Consider the following 5441-nt stretch of genomic DNA (forward strand, 5'->3'; position numbering starts at 1 on the left):
GTGTTTACATAAATTATTGCAAGGTAGCCTGAGTACAGGTTTACACTTTTTTAGCTACTCTGCAATAATTGTCTCTATGAATACTCTTATTTTGCAGTAAATGGAAGATATCTTACCTTATTCCTACTGAAGACAGAGCAAATACAAATTTCTTCACAGATAGATACCTTGAGACAACATGCATGAGGTAGCTACTGCACCACAAACACACATCCTTCCTCATTTTATGGTAACCTATCAAGTAGCCATGCCATCTGACAACCAAAAAGCCAGTATAAAGCAAACCAGCTACCTGAGAAGCACTCACTCAGCTCCCTGAGATAAAGAACTGACTAAAGGAGCAGAATTGTAAATAATGCACAAGGAAGTGCCTGCTGCTGACTGTCCCTACAGTAATCACAGAAATTATTCATTTGTATATCTTTTTTTCTGAATAAACAGTATTGCATTAAAAAAAAAAATAACCAAGACATTTCTCTCTTTGAAGAAATGATCCTGGTCAGACCAAAGGAACAAGCATACTTATATTGTGTGGCCTTGAAAGAGCTGAATGTGCCTTGAGAGGGAATACACCTGGTCTCCCAATGGAAAGTAAGGGCATGCAGCTCTTGGCTGATCAGATCCTGCATAATTATCTTCTATAAATGCATAGCAAGCACATATTTTTAATTATCAACCAGACATGTAAAGACATTTTAAATCCCATTGATTCCAAGCAAATTTAAGGGTGTACTTAAACATGTTTGAGGTGCTCTGCTTGCATCTCCTGCAGAATGGTAACAAATTTAGATTAAAGAAATGAAACATTGTCCCTATGAAATAAAACAGTCTTTGACTCCTTTGCAGCAGGCCATAATACTCTGCTTCGTAAAATTTGTTAGCCCTGCATTCTTAAAAATTTACAGTGCAGTATGTAGAAAACAAATTTAGAAGTAAGTAGTACATTGCTGCATGGTCTGCAGAACTTACATTACCAACCAGCAAAAAACACTGTTGGATGAATAACAAGGCTTATACTTGGCCAAATGAAAAACAGAAATGTGATACACAAAACTGGTTATAGTCTAATATTTCTTATGGTTTCATCCCATTAAGTCTCCTGAGACATGTTTGTTATTCCTAAGTATTATCCATCCATAGAGTTTATATTAACAAATTTCAGCATACAGATTGAAATAGTAATTCTGTGTCGATGTTATCCATTTTCAGTTTGTGCTATTGTCAACTATTCAGCTAAGTCATACAATATTTTTTCATTTCCCGACAGAATAACTTGAGCATTGTAAACAAGAAAATAACCAGTAATTCACTTTCAAGATTAAGTTTCAGATGACTAGCTGTTAATACTACAAAAAAGGCACTTTCAAAGGCACAGTACCATCTTCCTGAATGCTTTCTGAGTATTAACTGCACACAAATTCAGATCAACAAAGAGTGGTAAATCACACTTGTCCCTTTTTTTAAGGTTTAGTTTTCTACTTTTTAATAAACTACAGCCAAAGGCAACAAAACATCTTGTGGGAAATTCTATGTATTCTGCTTGTTCATTGCTGCCTTTTCAAAGAGATGCTTTCTGCACAGTGAACTACTAGTACATATTGAGCACTGTGACCTTTATGATTTTAGTTTCAACAACAAGGTCAACATTGCTAAGAAGCCAGTTTTGCCTTAAAGGCAAAATTTCTCTAATAACCCAAAACGGATCTTTTACAGGGAATTGAACTATAACAACTCATTTCCACAGGCTTATGAAAAAAATGCCTTCTAAATTCACAGCTGATTTTATAGTATTTGGCCACTGACAATACACGCAGACAGAGAAGCTGGCCTGTTACTTTTTGGATTTCATACAATGCTAACTCAGACAAAAGTTTTTACATGAAGAGAGACGGCCAACAAGGAGCTCTATGTTAAGAACAAGCAGAGGGGTACAGAATAATCACAGCACATCAGAAACCAAAAAGGCACAGAATATGAGAGAAACCAAGACTCCATTCCTGCGACCGCTAACCAGCTGTGCACAGGAGGTGTCTTTCCCTGTTGGTCCCTCCTTGGTCAGCACAGCATAGCTAGCTCACAGCTACGCAACTGACTCCCTCTCAGGGTCTGCACTTTGGCATCACCCCAGGGCAGCTCACAGAGGGATGCAGATCATGCCTGTATTAGGAAATGACATTATTTTGCCAATGAGCTGTTGTCGTAGTTTGCCCTTACGCATGCATGTAGTTAAGCCACTGGCAATGCTTTTTCAAGTTAAAACTGTTGCTAACAATCAACAGCTGAAACAACGTTATTTCTCATCATAGTTGACGGACCTGATTCTTCATTATCTTCGTATGTCTTGTATAGTCATACCTACCTCTGCAAGTGTAACAGTGACTGGGTATAAGATACTATCAAATCAGAATGGTAGTTTTAAGTAAGAAAACATACTTTAAATTTACAACTTACAATTTGACAGTCGGGGAAGACCTTATATTTAATGTGCCTGGATAAATAGCTACAGGCTGGGTGAGGTAGAAGAAAATGAGGCTTTTATGTTTGCTGGGCATCATTAACATCAGTTCCTGTTCACAGTTACCTTTCGGAAAAGGCTGCATGGAATGGCTGTTCCCATACATCCACAAGATCATTTTGCCAGACAGAAACTTATTTTACAGGGGAGGAAAGGAAATAATGTCTTATTGATTTTTTTTTCCCTTTTCTATGGTTGCTTCATCTTCATTACAAGCTTTTCCTAAACTTCCTCTTCCTTTCATGCTGCACAGCTAACTCTATGAATAATTTAATTGAGATACTGTATCAGCATACTGCACAGTTGATGAAGACTTGATTCTCCCGACATTTTTGTTTCCATCTTGATTTTTGTTTTTAACCTAACCTGAGAGTATGATGATCAAGCATTTCCATTTTCACCTTCTCCTCTGCAGCTCCCAAGAGAGAAATAAAATGGAGAGGAAGCAGAATAGGAGGGATGGATTGCTTCTGGTAAAGGTAGCAAATATACCACACAACTATCATCAGAACTGTCAGGTTTAACAATCTGGTAAGTGAATCCTCAGAGAATTTTGATTGTACACATCTGTTCCAAAGGCACACAGCAAAATCCTTCATTACAAGTGGATGAGACAGTGAAAGCCACCTTAAAAAGACTCCAGAGTGAATGGATGTCAGGGGAAGAAGGAGGGCAGAAAGAAAAGAGGTGGTCTCTCTTTCACTGTGAATAATCTTTGGTAGATTTACAATCACCAGATATTTTATTTTTTTCCAGCTAGCAACATCAGCCTCTATAAAAGCAGAAGAGCAGGAAAATTGCACCGTCTTTTCGTAACATCAATATGTTCCCTACTCAGCACAAAGCAATATGCTCTTATTATCATTCTTCCATGTAGCCTTTTATTTTCTACTACTTTCACATATTTAAATATTACTTGCTGTCATACACATTCTGGTTTCAAAAAAGTCCATGGGGAATGTCATTTACATACCTCAATTTAATATAGTTCACATGCAAACAATATGATATGGAACATCATTGAAAATAATGAGCAATATGAAGTAGCTTAAAACCCTCGTTACTTCCAGTGCCTTTGTAAGTGAGGTGTTAAAAGGTAATTCATTGAATTTGAGAGATTTTCTACTTTTTAGTAAAGCTTCACAAAAATCTCAAGACTACACACCTAGATAAAAAGCAATCTATTTGTCAAATTGTGTTAAAACCAATGTTATCCCTTTTGATTGAAGTAGGTAGCAACTACAAAACAACTTCCATTGAAGTTTGGACTCTTGGAAGTTGTTTCAGTTAGGAAACATATTATAGAACCTGTTGGGGGGGTTTGTTTGTTTTTTTCCTTTTTCTTAGAACTGCAACTTGACCTGCAGCTGAGCCGACCTAACTTTTCACTGTCACTGAAAGGGCATTCCTATCCCACTGCTTTCCAAATTCAAACTCCTTCTTCTTTCTGCTCTTCCTTCTCTCCTTACCCTCTGGTCAGTTCTGTTCCCCACCCTTTGTTCTGGCTCTGCCACTTGTCAAACCCTTTCCACAAGCTGATTCAACTCACTAAATTGGAAGAGTTCTAGTAATCAGTTTTCTGCTATTTTAGTGATTTAAATCAGTTGACCCAACGGTGATGAAAACCAGAGATAACAGAAGAAGGGAATTCATAGCAGGCCACATGGAGAGAAGGGAAGAGATGGGAGCAGAAACTCCCTCTTTCAACTGGGGGAAGCTAATTTGCTCTGCTGTCTTGGGAAAACTTAGGGTCATGCACCAAGTGTTTTTTCTCAGTGGCTTTTCAGCAGCGTTCCTGTATTTAGTGGTCACTGTTTACTGGATGACACGTCTCCACCAAAACTTTGCAGTTTTCTGCATCTGCATTCTGTCCACAACAAAATATTTCTGATCAATAACTGTGCATCTGTTATGACAAGTACTTGTAATTCAGTATACACCTACCATTGTTTCAGCTATTTTATACCTGAAGGACCTTACTGAAACTTACTTTCACGAATGGTGACCTACAAGTTCCAATGCCTGATCTCTGCTAAAACAACATATGAAAGGAATGTCCACAGTTTGGGTTGCAAAGCAACAGAAAACCATTGAGAGAAACACATGGATAAAAAAAGGATCATTTTTTTTCCTATTTTGAAATACTACTTAAAAGAGCAGTCTTTTCTGGGAAAAATAAAAATTAAACACAGCAGCAAGAAAAAACTTAAGTACAAACTGCTGGCATACATAAATTGCTAACGCTGCCACTACCTTTCTGTATATCCAGAGGCTCTGCAAACGTGTATCCTTTGTTTGAAAGAGAGGCACACAAGGAAACGTCCTGTGTTGTTTTTCCTGAATCGAATGGACAAAACTCATCCATCAAATTTTTATGGAATTTAAAGTCCTTCAGGTGTTACCCTAGCAAACATGTTACCTCTGTAAATTGAGGGAAAAGAGTTGACATGCTTGCTTGCTTCTTCTGGGACTTCTAGCAAGAATTGAGTTGTGAAAATGATGGTGATTGGACCCATTTTTTTTCCAACTCTAAAGCGATACTTATGAGTGAAGAACAAGTAATGGGTAGGCCTCTTGGAGAAGATAAGACCACCAAGTCCCCCCCAAAAGGCATGTCTCTCCCCTAGCCGCACTTACTTTTCTTGGATGCAAGGTGCTTCCTTCAGGGCTGGGGCTGCCTAGGGAGCAAACGGCACTCGGCACACAGCAGCAGCTCCCCGCCCCACAGCAACACCTCGCAGCAGTAACCGGCACAAAGGCAGACGGCGGCCGCTTCACCTCGCTCCACTGGGGTGGCCCGACCTGCGCTGGAGACAGACCGAACGAAAGGCACTTGCTCCCCCCACCCACGGCCTCCCTCTCCTCTCCCGGGGCGGCTGATAAAGACCCGAGAAGACGGCGGGAATGTCGGTACCGCCAGGCCTTC

General features: G+C 39.3%; 1 protein-coding gene across 1 annotated transcript in view; it reads left to right on the forward strand.

Moving 5' to 3' along the window:
- Positions 1-5441, forward strand: part of DYNC1LI1 (dynein, cytoplasmic 1, light intermediate chain 1) — a 55486-nt gene that overhangs the window by 22394 nt on the left and 27651 nt on the right. The gene's annotated exons all lie outside the window — the stretch shown is intronic.

The sequence above is a fragment of the Pygoscelis adeliae genome, unplaced genomic scaffold (genome assembly GCF_000699105.1).
Source record: "Pygoscelis adeliae isolate BGI_AS28 unplaced genomic scaffold, ASM69910v1 Scaffold25, whole genome shotgun sequence".
Lineage (NCBI taxonomy): Eukaryota > Metazoa > Chordata > Aves > Sphenisciformes > Spheniscidae > Pygoscelis > Pygoscelis adeliae.